At 40.6% G+C, this 22,693-nt stretch overlaps 1 long non-coding RNA gene across 2 annotated transcripts in view; it reads right to left on the bottom strand.

The window, feature by feature from the left end:
* Nucleotides 1-2,014: 2,014 nt before the first annotated feature.
* LOC142456433 (uncharacterized) overlaps nt 2,015-22,693 on the bottom strand; it is a 57,268-nt gene continuing 36,589 nt past the window's right edge. The window contains exons 2-5 of one of the 2 annotated variants that reach the window (XR_012786071.1): nt 14,326-14,405; nt 6,942-7,107; nt 2,995-3,135; nt 2,015-2,236 (exon numbers count right to left, since the gene is read on the bottom strand). This is a non-coding gene — a long non-coding RNA (uncharacterized LOC142456433). The remainder of the gene's footprint in view (nt 2,237-2,994; nt 3,136-6,941; nt 7,108-14,325; nt 14,406-22,693) is intronic. The other variant, XR_012786072.1, reaches the window with a different exon arrangement.

Here is a 22,693-nt window from a genome sequence, read left to right as displayed (position 1 = left end):
TTTACATTGACCTATGGATCACCTAATTATTAAGTGTAATAAACATGGTTTTCTATGTTATATAAGGAATAGTGGATTCTAGTGACTCTGAAAGTACAAAAGTTCATTTCTAGCCAGTCAGAGTATTTATTCATATGACCACTATGAGTTAGGATTCACTCACTGGCAGTGGGTTGGGAGAAAGCATACAAAATGTGAGCTATTTTTATTAAATGTGTCCTATATTATAATCATAAACTTCATAGAAATCGCCAAATTTTAACCACAAAATTTTAGTTATGAAGCAACAAACATCTGATTAGTTATATTTTGATAATAGGTTTCTTTTTTTATTTTGTTTTTTTATAATAGGTCTCTACAATAGGTTTGATAACAGGTTTGTTGTAAGAATATTTTTAATGAGATTTTCCATAAGAGATTATGAAAACTCTTAATAAAGATTATCTGATTAAAGTCTGAAATATTTGCTCCCTGAGAGTTCACCTGGACTCAGGCTGAAAGTCCACATGATGTGTGCAAGTAGGAGTCAAGATGGTGTTGGCAGAACGAGTAGGCAGATAAACGAATCTGGTCATAGACTGTAGGAACCATTTCTCCATTGGTTCGAAAGCTGTTGGAGACCAACAGCAAGGAGTACATTGCATTGGTTTATTTCTCCTCTAGAAGAAACCACCTTGTCTTGCACACAGAAAGTGGTAAATGAATGTTCAGGTGAACAAAATGAACATCTGACATGATTCATTTACATTTTTGTAACTTACATGACTGACTGACATTTTTGGAAAGAACCCTAATATTTTTGGAAAGAACCCAACTTGAATAATTCTTATCCAATTTTTAGCCTCTATTGCTTCTGGCTAAGTTGTTGGAAGGTAAGTTTTGAGCTAATTCAGCATCTGACATGGGTTAGCATTGTTTTAGGTGGGGGGAGTGCTTAATAAAACATTGAGATTGTGTGTAAGATAAGGTTGGTGACATATTGTGATGAATATACTTTGCTGACATAATTACTGCAAAAGAATGGTTGTGATAAACAGGTAGGCTCATTTGTATGAGCTGGTCTGATTTTGATTCTTTTGTTTCTCTCTTCTAAACACTATTGTACAGAGAATATGAAGAAATTAATATTCAAAATACAGTGTCTTTGATTTCTTTAAATATGATTTTTCCTTTTAGTGATTAGTATAGCAGTTGGAAAATCATGCACACTGCAATCCCAGGAATAGCGGTATTGCTAAAGCAAAACACCTTCTATTTACATATAAATATCCTCATTCAGCATGACTGACTGCCTCTCTCATCTGTAATGGAGTGACGACACCACAACAATCAAATTCTAAGACACAGACACTCGATTCAAGTGACTGAGCATATCTCAGCATTAAAAAAAAATCTTTCAAAAAATTCAACCTCGTCCCAGTGTATAATCCTTCCTAAACTTATTTTGGGTCCTCACCAGATTCCTATCTTTTTGTTATCCTAGTTAGATGAATCTCAAGGAAGAGAATATCAGGAGTTCTTGCCTTATCCAGTTACAAAGAGAGAGTGCTGATCTATTTTCAGTGTGCCATCTATCTTTTGCTGAGAGACCAAGAGTTTAAAATTTTAAAGTGGCCTATAGAAGTCAAGGAACACGGTGGTTTTGCATTAACCACCATACAACCATTTCAAATGGGATATACAACTTCTTATAACCCACCTGAACCCCTTTAAGTCATTATAACAACAGGAAATCAGTTGATATGGTCAGTTAAGCAACTATGTACTGTAACTTAGATGTTTTGTGTCATGGTCTTAACATTGCACTGGTGATCTGAAAAACAAATCAGACCATTGAAAAATCTTAGCATAATTTATTCCGAATTGTTCATTATTTTGTGTGTACTATTTAAACTTTGAATAAATTGTACTTGAAGATCAAGCTCACTACCATTTTTAACACAGTCCTTTTTTTTTTTTAACATTTTATTAGGGGCTCATACAACTCTTATCACAATCCATACATATACATACATCAATTGCATTAAGCACATCTGTACATTCTTTGCCCTCATCATTTTCTAACACAGTCCTTTTTAAAAAAAGTCCTTCTATTGGGAGTTCGTACAGCTCTCATCACTATCCAGCCAGCCATCCAGTGTTAGCACAGCCATGTCATTTTTCTTCCACGACTGGATTTTTACCCTCCGCTTTTGTTCCTTTAATCCCGTCCTTGATGAAACACAACCCTATAAACCTACCAAGAGACTACAATCATTTCATATCACTTGAGCAAAAGGAAGTATTGATGAGTTGATTTTCATGTTTCATTCAGCTAATACATTCAATGAATTATTTATTTTTAAAAGAGATTTCATAAATCATCCACTACTATACTTGATGATTTCCATAGAAGGAATGATAAATTACCTGATTGGAATGTGATTGAAGAATTATTTTGCATGATCAAACCAAGTTCATTTTTCAAAAGAATAAGAGGAATTAATAAAGTAAACCATATTAAAGAATCTTCCACAATCTCCCAATTAATATGAATACTTTATCATCATTATTTCCCACTACGGGTTGTGGTCCACGTCCTTCAGACGCATGCTGACCAGGAGTGTGCTCCCCAGGGTTTTCATGGCTGTGACTCGTTAGAAGCAGAGGTCCACGGCTGTCTCTCAGCAGCCCCCGGTGAGTCTGCTTTTCCAGTGTGCTACCCTGTGACTCACTCACGTTTGCAGGAATATTTGATCACTTTGACATTTTAAGAATCTGAAGTACATGAGGTAGTTACTGGTTAAGGGTTTACTGTCTAGCTTAGTGATAGAGTGGATAAGAAAGTCATCAGCTATTGAGTGCTCAGAAGGAGTGGATAAGAAGGAACTCGGACATAGTCTAAACTTGGCCTCCCCAACTCCCCAAAACAACATAAACAGGGAAGCAGTTTTGCTGAAAAGAGGAAGAAGACCCTGTGGGGAAACCAAGTGGGATTTATTTGAGCAAACTTACCAAAGAACCAAAAGTGTGGACTTCCAGGCCTCACCTACCATAGAGGTCATCCCTGTTGGCGATGTTGAAGGAGCCCTGGTGGCTGTTGTTTATGCATTAGGCTGGAACTGCAAGGTCAGCCGTTTGAAACCTCCAGTCACCCTGTGGGAGAAAATGAGGCTTTCTACTCCCATACAGACGCACAGTGTCAGAAACCCACAGGGCCAATTCTACACTGCCTTGTAGGGTCACTATGAGGCAACATTGACTTAATGGCAGTGAGTTTGGGTGTGGTTGCTGTTGAGGGCTGTCTGTGGGAAGAATGGCCCCTATAGAATTGAGTTCTGCCGTCATCATCACTGCAGGACCCTAAAGTGAAAGCAGAGCTGTTGCCTTATCCGACCAGTTCCGGCATAAGCTCAGAGTCGTTCAATGGTGCCTTTACAAGTGACTAACCCCATCTTCTTGACCAGGTCGTGCCCACTATCACAGGCTACTCTGGTAATGTACTTTAACAGCGCCCATCCACAGCCCAGAAGCCAAATAGCAATCACCACTGGTTAGGTTTTGCCAACTTGGATCTGTACTCTGGAGCTAGAGAGTTGGCAGGCAGTGTTCCCATACAGAATTGGGGATGCATTCAAATGAGACACTCCAGTTAGAGCATGAGCCATTTCCTTGGGTTCGCTGCATGCTATTTGATATGGGTGAAGGGCAAAACCATGGGAGCTTGTACAAAACCGAAGTAGAATATGGGCAAGATAGAATTACCTGGAGGAAAGTGTTTGATGTAAGCAGACCATTAGTTTGGTTGTTTATGTTACCTGGTGGAACATGCCAAAATGTCAAGTTCTGACATACACTTATTGTTATCATTTATGAGCTAGACTTATTGATTAGTCTTTTTCAATTACTATGAATTGGTATTACAAAAAATGTTTCATAACACTTTGTCTCTCCCATGTAAGAACAGGTTACACAAGTCAATAAAGTATTATTATACATGAAAATCTCTAGTGAATGAGCACTTCAAAGATTTGCCTTAATGTGATGAGCTGAAGTTAGGTTAGCTTCTCACTGATATCACAAAATCATCATCCAGGCCGGCATTTGTCGCAGTTATCAAGAAAGAAATGGGGCTAAGAATAAGTACATGAATATCAGACGCGAGAGAGGTACCACAGTACATGTTTCCAAGCTAGTTTCTGAATACATGTGGATGTCCTTGTGGTAAACGTAAGGCTGTATATTTCACTCTGGCAACACTTTCAAATGTTAATTATTTTCTAATGAAGCCCAAATCTCTCCAATATGTAAAGCACTGATGATATTTGTTACCTGTTTCCTTGGTTTTATTTAATTGCCTGAGTATTTTATTTCTCAAGATGACCAAAATGTGCTTATTAGTTTTATTACGATTTATAAGAATTCATAGATGATTGACTTCATTCATTAGAATTGGTCATGATTGAATACCATCATGGATATTAAGACCTATATCCCCTAATTACTGTAGGAATGTTCTCACAAATATATGACATTCATTATCATGAGAAAAGTCTCTACATACAAAGAATATTTGCCACGGTTGGCAAAGTTAGGCTCACATTACAAACAAGTTCTAAATACCAAGGCTTTAAGGCACAGACTGTCACTTCTCTCATATAACAACAAAATAAACAGCCCATGGTGGCTGGGTTCCAAAAGATCTTTCAAGGACTCCAACCTTCCTTTTGGTTACCATCTGCCTGGTCAAAGGGGGCTACCCTCATCCGGGTTCCTTTCATTGGAAAGGGATTAAAGGGTGTGAGGAAGAATGCCCTTTGTCCTATGGCTCAGAGCAAGAGTGGGAATGATCATTTCTCACATCCTATGGACGCACCTAACCACAAAGGATTCTGGGAAATGTGTCCTGCTGGAAAAAAAGAAAGAAAAACAGATGTTGGTAGACCATTAAGAGCTACCACAAAGTATATAATTTGGCTGATTTACAAAACTGTATTGACAAGATAAATAATTTTGTATTGCAATAAGCTTTTTCTTCTACTGCTTCATAACAATTCAAACCTTTCATATTCTGCATAATTGCTATTTTATTATTCAATGTGGAGAGCAAAACTCATGCTTGGGAGTAAAGTACTCACCAATTTGGACTGAGTTTTCTCACACAGAGCCTGATAGTCTATGAATGAAGAATACCTTTTCTTCAGAGGCCAAAGATGAATAGTTGCTATTTAGCGATATCAAAGGAACTGTAAGAAATGCAAAGGCACTTTGGAGTAAAAAGCTTCCTATAAATGCAAGATCATCATTATTATTATTATAGTATTATTATCATGTAAGCGTTAGCAGTCTATTCTTAAAGGCTAGTATGTGTATTGGCTCAACAAGGAAGTGGGTGCCTTATAAAGACACTTTGTTTTTTTCCTTTCCACTTCCCTTTTCCAATCCCTCCTAGTGAATTCAATGTATGATCAGAATCCAAATTTGATGCTAAATATTGTACAGATGTTGTCACTGAAAGAAATAATATAATGCTTACATGATACACTCCATAGTTTTACTTCTTGTCCTGAACTCCTAAAATGCTCTATGTCGTTGACAGGCTTCAAACCAAACACACTGCCATCAAGTGGATTCCCATTGATTGTAACTCTTTCGGACAGGCTAGCACTGCCTGTGAGCTTCTGAGGCTAACTCTTCACACGAGTGGAAAGCCTCATCTTTCTCCCAAGGTGTTAATACACTCTTACTACCTTCGAATTGATGCCGACTCACAGTGACTCTAGGACAGAGTAGAGCTGTCCCCTTGGAGGGCCAAGACTATCAGTCTAGGTTGCTACAAAATATGCTTTTCTTTATTTCAATTTACTCTTAATGTTTGAGCAAGTACTTGAGTAAAGTTTACCATTATTTGTTATAGTACTGGCTTTCCCATCAAAGATTCTCATAGTTGTTTGGAATGTTCTTTAGAGAAGTAATTCTTATTTTCCCTACAAGAATTCCTTGGCCAAGTCTCAAACTTGTTGGTTCTGTGGTTGTTTGCCTACTCGAGTAGGTGTGCAAAAGCTTGTTGACACTCTGCCTCTTCTTGGGAAAATGAAAATAACAATTTTTTCTTAGATTATTTCCTATTTTCATTGCTGTATTGAGGTGGTTATTGCCAAACAATATTTGCTTCTTTTCTTTCCTTAAGATTTACTTCTTATAATTGTCTGTGATTTTAATTTTTGAATTCTTTATGTGGAAAATTTTCCAAGCTCCAAGTCAAAAATAGAAGAGAAACTGTTTTGTTTTTTTTAATGAGTTCTCCCAGACTCACCAACTTCTTTTTTTTCCAATACTTTTATTGGGGTCTCTTACATCTTTTATCACAATCCATACATTCATCTAGTGTGTCAAACACATTTGTACATATTCCGCCATCATCATTTTCAAAGCATTCTCTTCCCACTTGAGCCCCTGATATCAGCTACCCATTTCTTTCCCCTCTCCTTCATGAACCCTTGATAAGTTACAGATTATTATTTCCATATCTTACCTTGTCCTCCCTCAGCTCTCACCCACTTTTCCATTATTCGTTCCTTTGGGAGGGGGTTCTAGGTTGATCCTTGTGATCCATTTCCCGCTTCTCCTCCCACCATCCCCTAATCCTCCTGATATCTCTACTCTCCTTTTTGGCCCTGAGGGCTTTATCTATCCTGAGTCCCCTGTATTGCAGGCTCTTATCTGTAGCAGTGTGCATGCTCTGGTCTAATCCGATTTATAAAGTAGAACCGAAGTCATGATAGTGGGGGGAAGGAAGCACCAAATAACAAAAGGAAAGTTGTGTGTTTCATGTGGTGCTATACTATACCCAGATGTCTCATCTCTTCCTTGTGACCCTGCTGTGAGGAGACATCTAATTGTCTACAGATGGGCATTGGGTCTCCACTCCATGCCCCCCACCCCCACCCCGGCCCATTCACCTTGGGTATAGTTTTGTTCTAGGTCTTAGATGCCTTAGATGTCCCATCGATACCTCATGATCACACGGGCTGGTGTGCTTCTTCCATGTGGGCTTTGTTGCTTCTTTGCTAGATGGCTATATTTTTTGATAGCCTGACACCATCAGCTTTCCTCATAGAAGAGAAACTTTATGGTGATAATAATAAGCAGAAGAAAAATTCTCAAGAAAATAATATCGTTTTAAGGAGGTATTCATAATTCTTATTAGTGAGGTGATTTGTAGGTACTAGAAGCCATGAAGCATGAAGAGATTCTTACCTTCAAAGCACTCACATTCTACCCTTACAGAAATTAGGCCATAAGGAATAGATGCATAGAATAAGGCAGTATTTCCCTTGCAATGAAAAATATTACATTTAGAAAGCACCCACCCTGGTTTACCAAAATCTCAGTCTCACCCTTATTTGGGCTAATTTTACATGCCATTCGTTTTGTTTTAAAAATGCTTATCCTCTACCAATGCCCCTTTTTTCAAAAGTAAGCTCATTTAGGGATTATGGTAATCTTTGTGCCTGATTAAAATTTCCCTGTCCTGTTTCTTTGTATTTTACCTTTCACAGTAGCTTAATACACATTCTATGGTTTTGTGATTAACCCTGAATATGGAATCTTAGTGTCGGTTTCATATGAGCCTCGTCTGAACATAAAGCCCGACTCTCTGCTTCATTTAAGATTTCTGCAATCACATTGATTCACCTCCCTTCCCTTTTAGCTTTGTTCAATGAGCAAAAAAATTTTCTTTTAGGTTTTTTCTCTCTCCCTCTTTCTTTCTTAATTGGGTTGCTCTGGTGGGTCATTTTTCTTTGTTGTTGTTGTTCACAGCACTGATCATTGATTCATAAAACTGATTTTTTTCACAATTAAAATAAGCAGCGACAGTCACTCGTCTACGAATGCTAGCCCTACGACGATCCATGGCGTTTAGATCACAGGTTAGTGCTACAGCCCTGCTGAACACCTGAGTCACAGGGGGATGGGGAAAAATGGGACTTAAGAGGATTATAACAAAAAAGGAAGTATTTGGAGTCCTGGGAGGTGATGCCAGTCAGGATCTCTGAATTGCTAAGAAAAGAGAAAATTTCTTCTCCCCCATGCAAGCCTCAGGCAGGGATTTTTTTTTCCTTTTTGCTTTCCGCCCCCCCACCCCATCTTTCTTCCACAGATCTGAAGCGCTACCCATCAGGAGAGAAGGCACAGTCTGACTTCTCCCAAGGAGGAAGCGCCATTTGGATTTGACCTCATATTTTCCTTTTTTCTTTCTACCTGAGTCTTTGGATACTTAACTTAAAAAAATCATTTTATTAGGGGCTGTACAACTCTTATCACAATCCATACATACATCAATTGTGGAAAGCACACTTGTACATTCATTTCCCTGATCGTTCTCAAAATATCTGCTTTCCACTTAGCCCCTGGCATCAGCTCATTTTTTGCCCTCCCTCCTCACTTCCCCCTCCCTCATGAACACTTGATAATTTATAAATCAATATTTTGTCACATCTTGCACCGTCCGACGTCACCCCTGACCCACTCCTCTGTTGTCCGTCCCCCATGGAAGAGGTTCTATGTAGATCCTTGTAATCAATTCCCCCTTTCCACCCCACCCTCCCTCCACCTTTCTGGTATCACCACTCCCACCACTGGTCCTGAAGGGATCACCCAACCTGGAGTTCCTATCTGTACCAGTGTACGTCCTTCCATCTAGCCAGGCAGAACTGGCAGCATGATATTGGTGGGGGAGGAAGCATTTAGGAACTAGAGGAAAGCTTCATGTCTCATCTTTGCTACACTGCACCCTGACTGGCTCGTCTCCTCCCAGCGCCCTTCCGTAAGGGGATGTCCAGTTGCCTATAGATGGACTTTGGGTCTCCACTCCATACTCCCCCCCATTCACAATGATATTGTGAATGTTCTTTGATGCCTGATCCCTGATCCCATTGACACCTCGTGATCTCAGACTAGTGTGCTTCTTCCATGTGGGCTTTGCTTCTTCTGAGCTCGATGGTCTCATGTTTACCTTCAAGCCTTTAAGACCCCAGATGTTATATCTTTTGATAGCAGGGACCCATCAGCTTTCTTTACCACATTTGCTTATGCACCCGCTTTATCTTCAGCAATCCTGTCGGGAAGGTGAGCATCATGGAATGCCAGTTTAATAGAACAAAGTATTCTTACATTGAGGGAGTACTTGCGTGGAGGTTCAATGTCCATCTGCTCCCTTAATACTAAACCTATACATATATGTACATAGATCTATTTCCTCATCCTCATATATATTTACATATGTACATGCCTTTAATTAAACCTCTATAAATGCCCTTTGCCTCTTAGCTCTTTCCTCGATTTCCTTTTACTTTCCTCTTGTGCCACTCATGTCCAGCATTCATTAGAGTTTCAGTAATTCCTCTTGGTTAGATTACCCTTGGTCACACCCTACCAGGCCTCCTACACCCTCCTCACCACCGATTTGGATCACCTGTTGTTCTCTTGTCCCTGGATTTGTTAACACTACTTCCTTTCCCCCACCACTCCCTCTCCCATGCCCCCCCAGAACTGTCGTCCCGTTGTTTTCTCCTCCAGATTGTTCATCCAGCCTATCTTATTTAGGCAGACCTGAGGAGATAATAACATGCACAAAAAACAAGACAGAGCAAAACCAAGCAACAAAATAAAACAAAACAACACCAATAAACCAATGACAAAAAACAAACAAACAAAATAAAACACAACAAGAAAGAAAAGCTTGTAGTTAGTTCAAGGAGTATTTGTTGGCCTTTAGGAGTGTTTTCCAGTTGAGTCTGTTGGGGTGCCAAGCACTAACCCCAAAGTCTATTTTTGGTATTCCCTGGAGACTTCCTTGCTCTGTTCCCCTTGCTGTTCTGTTGCATCCCCTTAGTGTTTTGCCTCAGTGTGGTGGGATCAGATCGGGTGGAATTCCAACACTGTGTCTCCAGTGTGTCCCCTGTAGAGCTATGGGTCAGTACGGGATGTGTCTCATAGTAAGGCCGGCCATGTGATCTTCTCTGTGGATTGGCTGCTCTGAGCGGGAATATTGTTCTCAAGGTCTGGTGGGCCAGGGTGTGCTCTACTCTCTCTTCTTCCCCCTTCATTTGCTCCTGTGTGCTCTGATCAGACATGTCTCTCTCCCTGAGCTGCAGCTTCAGTGCTGTCCTCTGAAATAAATTCTTCTGGGGGGAGGGGCAGCTGTCCACATAGTTGGGATTGGGGCTGGCCCCTCAGACCTTGCCACTGGTTTCCTCCTCCATGCTGGCATGTTGCATTCACATCTTGGTGCACTGGGTTGACGTCTGGTCCCTCTTTCCCTGAGATATAAACAATATCCTTCCCTTGGGTGGGTTACTGCCCTGTGCCCCCACTACCCTTGCCCTCATATTTTCATGAAGTAGAACGGGATCATCATGAGAGGCAGGAGGAGTCTGAGCAGAACAAGCTGATGACACTGAACGCAGAGGCCAGTTGACTCCGAATGGAATGTGTAACATTGCTGTCCCACTGTGGCAATTCAACGTAGGTTTTCTAAGAACTTTTCCACCAAAAATGTTGTGAACTTTCTGAACGAAGGTCATGATGGCATTACGGACCATTTAAAGGAAGATTTTAATTGTAAAGTGTGTTTTAACCATATTAGATTGTATAGGTCGCAAATAGTCCATGCTAGAGAATACACACGCTCCTCACGTTGACTATTTCATTATCTGATACTTCACGTTCATGACTACAGTAAAAACCTTACTCTCTGAAAACAACAACAAAAAAACTCACTACTATCTCTCTGGTGCTAATGGACACCACATCGAAGCAAGTGTAAAGTTGGGTGTGATGGTAAAGGCTAGGTGTCAACTTGGAGAGGCCATGATTCTCTGTAGTTCGGCAATTACGCAATGATGTAATCTGGCATTAATGTCGTGATCTGTGAACTGATGTGGTCCATTTTTGCATCAGGACCCAGTCTTTTGGAATTTAGCTATGTCTATAAATGAGTGCTGAGTGTGGTGCAGCTATTAGTGAAATGCTTTCTAAGGAATCACTAGCCATCTTTGTTGCTAACCACATTGCTTACTCTCATGAGGCCAGTTTTTATTGCTCATATTTAAAATACCAGGCTAGCAAAATATTTGAAACTGTAGACATAAGGCTGACTACAAATGTGAGAATTTTTTTCTTAAACTATAGGAGTAATTTTACCTAGAATTAGGTTAAGAAAATAAAAATTTTGTAACCAGTGTAAGTCAAAAAGTAATTCTACGGGGGTACCAGTTCATACACACCCAGCTTATTCCAAACAGAATATTTAAACGTGGCTCTGCACTCAGGGGACAGCTGTGGACAAGTTATCTCAGTAAGCCACTAACCTTGTTTGCCTTAGGTTGCCTTTCAATACAAGGCCCAATCAAAACACTTACTTCCAAGGTGATCTGCTGGGTCAATTCAAGGTGGAGAGCAGCTCATTTTGGAGCTTGCCTACTCAGGCCACTCATTTCCCAGCTCAATCTAAACTTACCACTGACACCGCTTCAGATTCCCTCTCCAAATTGGTATAGTGCTGGTTACCAGTCATACCCTGGATTCTGAAAGGCCTCTTCCGGTCAGCGTAGAGCCTATCTCAGGATGCTGTAAGATGTAGAATCTTGTGTCTCTAAATAACCTTGAACTCTTGTAGTGGTTCCAGGTCACAGTGATGGATGCTCTGTTTATTGAGCTTGGTTCTGGTTTCCAGGATTGGCTGCTGCCTATTTTCTAACAACTCTGTTTCTCCTGCATGGGAACTGGAGCCCTGCCCTTGGCGAGGATCCCTTTGCACATGGACAAAACACCTAAATGAGGACCATCTGCCATCTACTGGCTCTCTCCCCTGCACAGTTCACTCTGCCTTCCCCCACCTCCAACTTAATTAGTGCTTGATGGCCCAGGAAGCGCCCTTCATCTGGGGCAGACCATGGCACCTCTCTGGTCAGGACTGCTTGCTTTGGGAGGGTGTGGGTGTGGAGGACAAGCTAGTAGGGAGAAAGAAGGGATTTCCTACTCCCACAGTGTTAGTCTCAGAAACTCACAGGAGTAGATCTGGGAGTTTACTGTCCTATAGGGCAGCGATGAGTCTGAATAACTTGATGACAGTGAGCTTGGTTTCACTGAATAGCTCCAGTATCGCTGGAAGTTCTGGCTTTACTTTTCACGTGAAAAGCAGTTCATGACTCGAATATCCCAAGACGCTAGCTCTCCCCATCTACCTTGACCTTTTTCAGGCCTTGGCAGATGTGATTTCCTGCTGTGATTCTTTCTCGGGTGCTCAGAGTAGCACACGGCTACACACACATTACAAAGCAGACACAGGAATGGCGCCTATACTGAATGCATGGCTGGGATTTGAGAGTTTGCAACTGGTACCACACTGATCTCGTCCAAAGCGATGATCTTTTCTCTTTAGTCACAGGCCAGGGAGTTGGCTTTTAGGTCAGATCCCTGGCCCAGGGATTGGAGACCAAGGTAGGAGGTGGAAATGAAACAGGAGAGAGATCAGTCTGATTTATTAAATATTAGGACTATGCCCCACTCTTCCCCATTGCTAACCTAGTATTTTGAACTAGTATTATTTCAACACATAGCAAATATGTGATTAATATTTTAGGCATTTGCAAATGATACTGCCATAGCGTAAATAATTCCTTCCTAACTTTTGTAACGATCTCAAACAATCCCCTAAATGGGTTCCCAAGGTGTGTGCCTGGCCTGTACCACTATGTTAAAGGCTTGATGCTAATGTGCTCCTGAAAGGACAGTAAACATTTCCCTTACAGACATCCACAAACATTTCACCCTTTTATGTAGCTCATGTTCTGACCCATCCCCATTATAAATGAATGCATTTCTGAGTAAAAATATAATTCTAAATATATGAATAAGTTGCTGTGTTCTCATAGAGCACAGTGGAAAGAATATCAAGTTTGGATTGAAGAATATCTTTATTATCTGAGTGACAAGATAAATTTCAAACTCAGTGTCTCTTGGTTTCTGTACTAGGAAAATCTTTCACCCAGGGTTGTTGTAAGAATAAGTGAGATCTTCTTTATTTAAATCATTTTATTGGGGCTCTTATCACAATCCATCCATCCATCCATCCATTGTGTCAAGCACATTTGTACATGTTGCCATCATCATTCTCAAAACATTTTCTTTCCACTTGAGACCTTGGTATCAGCTCATTTTCCCCCTCCCTCCCACATCTTCCCTTCCTCATGAACCCTTGATAATTTGTAAATTATTCTTTTATGTTTTATACTGACCAAATGTCTCCCTTCACCCACTTTTCTGTTGTCTGTCCCCCTGGGAAGGGGGTTATATGTAGATAATTGTGATTAGTTTTCCCTTTCTCCCCTCACCTTCCCCTTATCCTCCTGGTATTGCTACTCTCAGTATTGGTCCTGATGGGGTTATCTGTCCTGGATCCCCTATGTTTCCAGCTCTTATCTATACCCATGTACATGCTCTGGTCTAGCCGGATTTGAAGGTAGAATTGGGGTTATGATAGTGGGGGAGTAGTGGGGAGGGGGGCAGGAAGCATTAAAGAACTAGAGGAAAGTTGTATGCACCCTGACTGGCTCATCTCTTCCTTCTGACCCTTCTGTAAAGGAATGTTCAATTGTCTACAGATGAGCTTTGGGTGTCCACTCCACTCCCCCTCATTCATGACTTTTTGTTCTGGGTCTTTGATACCTGATCTTATCGAAACCTCATGATCACACAGGCTGGTGCACTTCGTTCATGTGAATTTTGTTGCTTCTCAGCTAGATGGCTGCTTGTTTATCTTCAAACCTTTAAGACCCCAGACACTGCATCTTTTGATAGCCAGGTATTATCAGCTTTCTTCATTTCTTCATTTGCTTAAGCACCTATTTTGACTTCAGTGACCGTGTCCGGAAGGCGAGCATCATGGAATGCCGGGCTAGTACAACAAAGTGTTCTTTCATTGAGGGAGAACTTGAGTAGATGCCCAATGTCTGTCTGCTACCTTAATACTATAAATATATGTACATAGATCTATTTCCCTATCATTATATATCAATATATTTACATATGTTCGTGTCTGTATTTCGACCTCTATAAATGCCCCTTGTCTCCTAGTTCTTTCCTTTATTTCCTTTTCCTTTCCTCTTGTCCCACTGTCATGTTCAATCTTCATTTGGGTTTCAGTAATTCCTGTTGGCTACATTGCCCTTGATAAAGCCCTACCACGTATCCTACACCCTCCTCACCACCCATTTTTGATCACTTGTTGTTCCCTTGTCCCTGGGTTTATTAATACCCATTTTCTTTCTCCCACCTTACCCTCTCCTCTGTCTCCTGGAAGCCTTGGAAGCATCGGTCCCATTGTTTTCTCCTCTGGATTGTTCATCTGCCCATCTTATCTAGATAGATTTGCAGAGACAGTAATAAGCACAGAAACAAGGCAGAGCAAAACAAAACAACAACCAAAAAAAACCAATGACACAGAAAAAAGAAAAGCCTATAAATAGTTCAAGGTCTGTTTGTTTGTTGACCTATAGGAATGTTTTTCTGTTGAGTCTGATGGGGTGCCATGCCCTGGCCCCAGAGTCTATTTCTGGTATTTCCCAGAGACTTCATTGCTCTGCTCCCCTTGTTGCTCTGTTGCACGCCCTTAGTGCTTCAGTGGGGTCAGGTCGGGCACAATCCCCACACTGTGCCTCTAGTGTTGCCCCTCAAAGCGCTGTGGTCAGTGAGGGATAACATGTCTCATGGTGGGGCTGGCCCTCTGGTCCTCTCTGTGCTGCTCTGAGCAGGAGTATTGTCCTTACGGCTTGGTGAATAAGTGAGATCTTGAAGGTCCAAGTGCTTTGTAATGTGACATGTTTGCAAGAGCACTGGCAAGAGTGTACTAATTCGAATAGTTCATGAAGTGGTATTGCAGAATTGGGCTTCGGGGCTCTGTGACCCCCGTCTGTGCTTTAGCCTACAGATCTGCTTCATCTTTAATGCCCTCCTTCATCTTTTAACATGTGACAAAGTCCATGTGAGGACAGTTTTCCTTAACATGGCACAAAGAGTACCAGAGCAAGATTATCGCTGTCACAGATGAAAACACTCTACTTATGTGTCATAGTAATCTATTCATTGGTTTATGAACCCAAAATTCTCCAGCGGGACTCACAAATCCCCATAACATTTCTATGTGCCAGATTTCTCATTTGGAACTTTGATTTAGTTGACAGATGTGTAAAATCACATGTAGTCAAATGACTTTTCAGTTAGCACAAAGCTAATAAAATGGAAGATTCTGGTTATTTTAGCTAAGATTCACTGGAACCCCTACCTAGACAATGCTTTTCAAATCTCATACTAGACTTTGGTGTGTTTTCATGTTACTGTCAATGCTCTGTTATCCCTTGCTTTAAAGTATCATGCCCTTTTCTGGTGTGGACACTGACTTATGGAAAGTTCTCCTGTTGTGAAGTCAGAATAGATTAGTAACTTACAGGCAGGACCTTACTGATGTTGGTCAAACTGTGCTTTGGAGATTCATGTGCAAGTCATACTTGGATAACTTCTATTTAGAAAAACAGAAATACAAAATTGTAAAAGAGAAATATCTGTTAAATGTTAAATACTGAGTCATATCAATAATCAAGAAGCAGATCTTTGGAGATAAATTAACTTGCAAGGGTCTTGTGGAGATTAAGTGGTGGGGCTGTGATTAAAATTTTGGCATACATACTTCAGACGTGTTGTCAAGAGAGATGATTACTTGGAGAAGGACATCCCGCTTGGTAAAGTAGATGGTCAACCAAGAGGGAAAGGCCCTTAACAAGATTGAGTGACACAGTGGCAGTAGGTTTCCCTTGTCAAGCCTACAGGGGCTGTTCTCCTCTGCTCTGCAGGATCTCTGAGAAGTGATGACACAGGGCTTGATTTGGGGGTATGTTTTGGGGTGGTGGGCAGTGCAGCAGTGAATGAGTGAAACCACCTGCTGGTTACCAATACCTTGGCATCTTCTAGCAGTTCTGACTCAATAGATTTGGAAGAGACAAGGAATCAGCATTTTAAGCAAGCTTCTGGCATAATCCATGCAGTACTTTCAGAGTCACTGATAAGACCAGAAAGTGCTCAAGAAATTTGTTAAGGATGAAGAAAGTATTAGGATGTCAACTTACAAATTTGTTTAGTCTGAAAAATTAGAATTTAAGTGGGACTATTATTAATATCCTTATAGATGGTAATTAGATTTATGGGGCATAATATCCTTTGATTAGAAGGAATGTAACACTGGAGCAGTTAACACTCTGCTTTAATTCTTCTCCCAAGCACTGAATTTTTCCCATGTCTATCCTAAGTAGATTTATGGATTATGGTGTGTTCTCTTAAATAGCAAGGCTCTTGGATATCCCAAATGGTTTGTGCGGACTAAGAACCCAAAGTCTGGTGATTTGAAAGCACCCCGTGGCTTGCTGCTGGTATCAGGAGCTACACGCTGGGCTTAACCAACCACCTGCTCTGTGGGAGGAGGAGGCTGTTTGCTCCCATAAAGATTTCCAGCCTTGGAAACCTGAGGTTTCCGACAGGTTTGATAGGAGTCAGGATCAACTTGGTGGCAGTGAGTTTAGTCGCTTGGCAGACAACGGGCCTGTGCTTCCATCAGGAAACCTATGGCACAGTCCCAGTCTGTCGCCGGGAGGTCACATGAGCCAGAACTCACTCCAGGGCAACGTTTTCAAATCCTTAAATAGTATCATTTCCACAGCATTTAGTAAAAAGATGACGAGTGATCACGGACATTTCCTGGGCAATGAAGAAATTTAGCAGTGATTTGGAAAAGACGTGGTTTTATTAAATATGAGGATGAATTTTCTTTCACGAAACACACGGTTCCAGGTTGCTGGCTTTTCTATGATAAATAACTATTAGTAGTTTGCTCCTGAGCAGGAAACTCACAGACACTCAAATATACATTCACTTACCTGTACTCACAAAATAGAGGCACTTTTCATAATATTATGGAAAGGATAATTTTACAAATGAAATATTTGATTGTACCATTTCACAAACTTCTCCAGCACATTGAGTTCCATGTAACAATTTGTTGTTCAGTGACATTGGTTAGAGGTTTCACAGTTTGTCAGCTTTCCCGTGATTTCATTCAGATTGTTCTGTTTCCATTGATCTAGTATTTCTGTCCCCTTGTCTTCTCATTTGTCTTTGAGTAAATGTGACCATGTCGTCTCATTCATGTAGATAATTTTGAAAAGGAGCACAGTATTTGTGTTAGTCCCGGGAGAATACAGAAACAAATTCATAAACACACATGTGTGTGTAAGACAGAGCTTTATATGAAGAGTAAGTATACATTAAGAAAACATCCCAGTTCAGATCAAGTCCAGAAGTCCGATAGTAGCCCATGTGTCCAATATCAATCTATAAAGTCCTCTTCAGACTCATGAAACACATGCAATGATGCCGAATGTAGGAAGATCACAGACCAGTGGGTGGGAAGTCTTGTGGATCCAGTGGCATTGTGAGCATCTCAGCGCTGGCAGGGCTCTCCAAGTGGCTTCTCCAGCTCTGAGGCTCTGGCTGCCATAAGCCTGTCTCCATGTGGCTTGTCAACTGCAGCGTCTCCCTGGGAGTCAGCATATGTCCCATCTTCAACGAGCTATTTATCTTATTAGTACCTCCAAATGAGGTCATCTGATGGACAGGCTAAACCCCGCCCCTTCACTCTTAAGCCTCAAATTGATAACAGATTATGTAACTACCACAGTGCTCATGGATCATAGTGTTTGTTTTATGAGCCAATCTGCTTATTTAGCTGAAAGATGACCTCATGAAAGTTGTGTTTCAAGGTTTAAAAATATATCCAAGGGTGATAGTCTTGGAGAGTCTCCAGTCTCAACTGGCTCAGGAGGTCTGCACCTCTTAGGAATTTGAGTTTTTTACCCATTTTGTGCCCATATCATTAGGATCCATGCATTATGCTCCTGATCGGAACAATCAGTATCTTTCAGGAATATTTAAAAACTAGATACTGGGAGGTGTGTTTGTTACATAACTTTACAGAAATGATATGAGAAAATAAACGCTTACTTTGACACAGTTATGCTATTTGGAAGCAGAATTCAAAAACCTGCTCTTAAATCTTCTAAACTGAAGGCTTCCATGTAGCTGGATAGTTTGCAGCTAGTTGCAACAACTGTTGGACATAACGGAAGATGAACACTTACTGGCTGAACTTCAAGAAAGACTATCATATAATTGTTGGATGACAATGATAAATGAGCATCATGATTGATTGAGTTCAGTCAAATAATACAGTTTCTGCATTTGGGTTCTCCATATCTTTGTTAGAGATCTTTTTTTAGCTATCATTAAAGCCATGTATCAAAAGAAACTGAACCTAGAAATTAGAACTTCAAATAGCTGCCACAAGATGTTTAAAATAAGATATGTAAAAACATGAAATCATACCTAAATATTCATTAATTGAATTAATGATTTTTAAAGAACTTAGTTTACCCTTATACAGTAAATACACCCTTTTACAATAAGATTTAAAAAAATATCGCCTGGTTCATTAGTTTCTGTAAATCATCTTATTCTTGCATTTTCAATGTGCACAATTTATTAGTATGATAGTACATGTGTATAATTGAAAAGTAAATATATTTGTATGACTATTTACAATTCATCCTTGAGCACTTTTATATGGTTGGTTTGGGCTATACAGAAAATTTGGAGACCAATATTCTAGAATATCAAGGCCCTTCCACATTATCTTATACACATGTTATTGAACATAGAATAATGCACCTCTGATTGCCCATTAAAGACAGTCCATAGGGAAAGAGCATGTTATATTAGGCCTTTCATAGATAGGAGAATAATGGAAAAGCTACCATGGATTTAGTTTTTCAGTTGATACTTTTTAGAGCCTATGATAAAATAATGCACACGTGCATGCAAGATGTCTTGTGAGACTTCCATTTAACATATACTCTAAAGGATAATACAATTCTGAATAGTTCATTTGTGTGTGTGTGTGTAAAAATATAGTCCGCTTTGATCTTTAGTTCTTTGTGTAGAAAATAGGCCAGGGACAATGACCATCTGAATGTGTGTGTGTGTGTATAGATATATATATATTTAACCTGATGCTATGGTAAGGCATATCAAGGACAAGCTAAACTCAGGCAGCAGCCATACCTGGTCATTTTAGTCTTAGGGACAAGGACCCACTTTGCTTTCGCATTCTGCCTCTCTGAGAAAGCAGAGAGGGAGCATTTCAGCTTAAGCGCTTTCACCCGTGGGGTGCATGGTAAGTGCATCATTTAGCAGCAGCACATGTTTGTAGGTAGAAGTATACTCCAGTAAGTGCAATGGACCCTTGCTGAATTGTACTGAAGCAATTTAGGCCTTTTATTCCACTCCACCACTGGAGAATTTTTTACTAATTTTACCGTGGAAGAACTTGACAAAGAGAGATACTGTAGAAAAACACACTCTGTGGTAAGCATTTTAGATGGCTAGGTTGTCTTGAAATGTTCGACTGCTTTCTTTTAGTTTATTTGGAATTTCCCCTTCATGTTACAGATGTCATAAAATTGAAACCCACAAATGATGAACCAAATATGGGACACATGTATGTAATCTTCATAGTAGTAGCTGCAATGTAAATAAAAAGGAAATATTCATAGAAAATATGAGGAGACTTAAAAGTGTTTCTGGGAAAACTCCATGATCTTTTCCTTTAATTTTCCACAAAATTTTTGAAGTTCCTTTCTACTTTCTATTTACATTTCAGTTTTAGTCTCTTTCTGTAACAGGCGTTATAATTTACCCCCCCTTTACACATCTCAAAATGAAATCACCCACTATTATACTTTTATCACCTGAATGTGTTAAATGGTTATTAGTAATTCATACCTTCTTCCATTATAGGTTCTCTAAGGAGATCTGTTGGCATAGTGAGTAATGTGTCCAGCTCCTAACCCTAAGGTTGGTGGTTCAAATACAGTAACGGCTTCTGGAGAGAAAGGTGAGGCTTTCTGCTCTCTTAAAGAGTTACAGTCTCTGAAACCCACAGGGATCATTCTACCCTGTCCTGCAGGGCTGCTATGAGTCAGAATCAAGTGGATGGCAGTGAGTTTGCAGTTGAGTTGGAAGGAGCAGTTGTGTCAGTGTGAGTTAACAAGCACTGGACCACTACCCTCCAACTCAACAGTTTGAACCCACAAGACCGCTGCTCAAAGGGGAAAGATGAGACTGTCTAGTGGGGTAAAGAGTTTCAGTCTCAGAAACGCTGGGAGCAGTGGTGCTCTTTCCTATCGGGTCATGGGTGTCAGCATCAAAGCAACGGCAGTGGGCAAGGGGCCCGATCATCCCCGAAAGAGTTCTCATTCTTGGTGTGTGGAGGGACAGACACATAGACACAATGGAGAAATGTCTAGAAGAAGACAGGGACAGAGACACGGTAAGAGGGGAGTGTTTGAGGAGAGAAAGGAGGAAGACTCCAGTGACAGGAAGGAGGAAGACAACCTGTAGCATTCCAAAAAACGCTGAAAGAGATCAGGTGCAGGAAGGGAAAACTTGTTAAAGATTTGTTGTAATATCCATTATGTACCGCTTTTCTCAGTCTCCCCATAAAAATTGCAGGTAAAATTCAATCACCAGTCAGTGTGTTTTGGAGAATTTGTGCTTACTTTTGATTCTGGATGCATGCATAAGGCTGGCTTTAGAGGGCCAGTGGGTGTGACAGGAACTGAGCCAGCTACCTTTCAAAGTTTTGGTTAAATAAGCAGTGGGGCTCTAGAAGGCAATATGGGGTTGCAGCTCTTTGCTATGATGTTGCTATTGTTTTTGGGTGTCACTGAGTTGGTTCCAACTCATAGTGATCCTATGAACAACAGAACAAAACACTGCCCAGTCCTGGGCCATCCTCACAATTGTTCCTATGTTTGAGCCTATTGTTGCAGCTATTGTACCGATCCATCTTTCCAAGGGTCTTTGTTGCTATCCCTCTACTTTACGGAGCACAATGTTCTTCTCCAGGGGCCAGTATGTCCTGACAACATGTGCAAAGGACGTGAGACAGTCTTACCAACTCTGCCTCAAAAGAGTGTCTGGCTGCACTTCTTCCAAGACAGATTTCTTTGTTATCTTAGAAGTCCATGGTACTTTTACTATTTTTGACAACATCATAGTTCAAATGCATCATTTTTCCCTTTGGTCTTCATTACTCAAAGTCCAACTTTTACAAGCATATGAGGCAATTGAAAATACCATGACTTAAATCAGACTTACTGTAGTCCTCAAAGGAATATCCTTTTCAACATTTTAAAGAGGTCCTGTGCAGTAGGTTTACTTAATGCAATGCATTGTTTAAGTCCTTAACTGCTGATTCATGAGCATTGACTATGGCTGCAAGCAAGACAAAATCTTGAAAAGTTCAATCTTTTCTCCATAGATCAAGTTATTGCCTATTGGTCCAGTTGTGAGGATTTTTTTAAAATTTACATTGAGTTGTAATCCATATTGAAGGCTGCAATCCTTGATCTTTATCAGCAAGTATTTTTTGTTGTTGTTAAATCATTTTATTGGGGGGCTCATACAACTCTTATCACAATCCATACATACATTCGTTGTCCTCATCATTCTCAAAACACTTGCCGTCCACTTAAGCCCTTGGTATCAGTGACTCATTTTCTTCCCCTCTCCCCGCACTCCCACCCTCTTGAACTCTTGATAATTTATAATTATTTTGTCATGTCTTACACTGTCCAATATCTCCCTTTACCCACTTTTCTGTTGTCCATTTCCCTGGGAGGAGGTTATACATAGATCCTTATAATCGGTTCCCCCTTTCTACCTCACCTTCCCTCCACCCTTATGGTACTGCCACTGTAACCACTGGTCCTTAAGGGATCATCTGTCCTGGATTCCTGTGTTTCTGGTTCCTATATGTACCAGTGTACATCCTCTGGTCTAGCCCACTTAGTAAGGTGGAATTGGGATCATGATAGTGGGGGGAAGTATTCAAGAGCTAAAGGAAAGTTGTATGTTTCATTATTGCTAAAGTGCACCCTGACTGGCTCATGTCCTCCCTGCGACCCTTCTGTAAGGGGATGTCCTGTTACCTACAGATAGGCTTTGGGTCTCCACTGTGCACTCCCTCTCATTTACAATGACATGAATTTTTTGTTCCTTGATGCCTGATACCTGATCCCTTCGGCACCTTGTGGTCACATAGGCTGGTGTGCTTCTTCCATGTGGGCTTTGTTGCTTCTCAGCTAGATGGCCACTTGTTTACCTTCAAGCCTTTAAGACCCCAGACGCTATATCTTTTGATAGTCGGGTACCATCAGCTTTCTTCACCACATTTGCTTATGCACCCATTTGTCTTCAGCAATTGTGTCGGGAAGATGTACCAGCAAGTACTTCAAGTCTTCCTCACTTTCAGCAAGCAAGGTTGAGTCATCTACCTACCTACTGAAGATTGTTCATTAGCCATCTTCCAGTGCAGATGCATTATTTTTCTTTGTGTAATCCTGCTTCTCTGATGATTTGCTCAGCTCCAATTTGCTCATTTGTTTCCTTTTGTACATCCACCCCCCGACACACACAGTTTTTCACTCAAGGCTCAAGGTCCTTGATCATTCACAGTGCATTCTTTGGCTCTCTAGGTAGAATC

This window comes from Tenrec ecaudatus, chromosome 9, assembly GCF_050624435.1.
Source record: "Tenrec ecaudatus isolate mTenEca1 chromosome 9, mTenEca1.hap1, whole genome shotgun sequence".
NCBI classification, from domain to species: Eukaryota; Metazoa; Chordata; class Mammalia; order Afrosoricida; family Tenrecidae; genus Tenrec; species Tenrec ecaudatus.
This window is presented reverse-complemented; position numbering and strand designations above follow the sequence as displayed.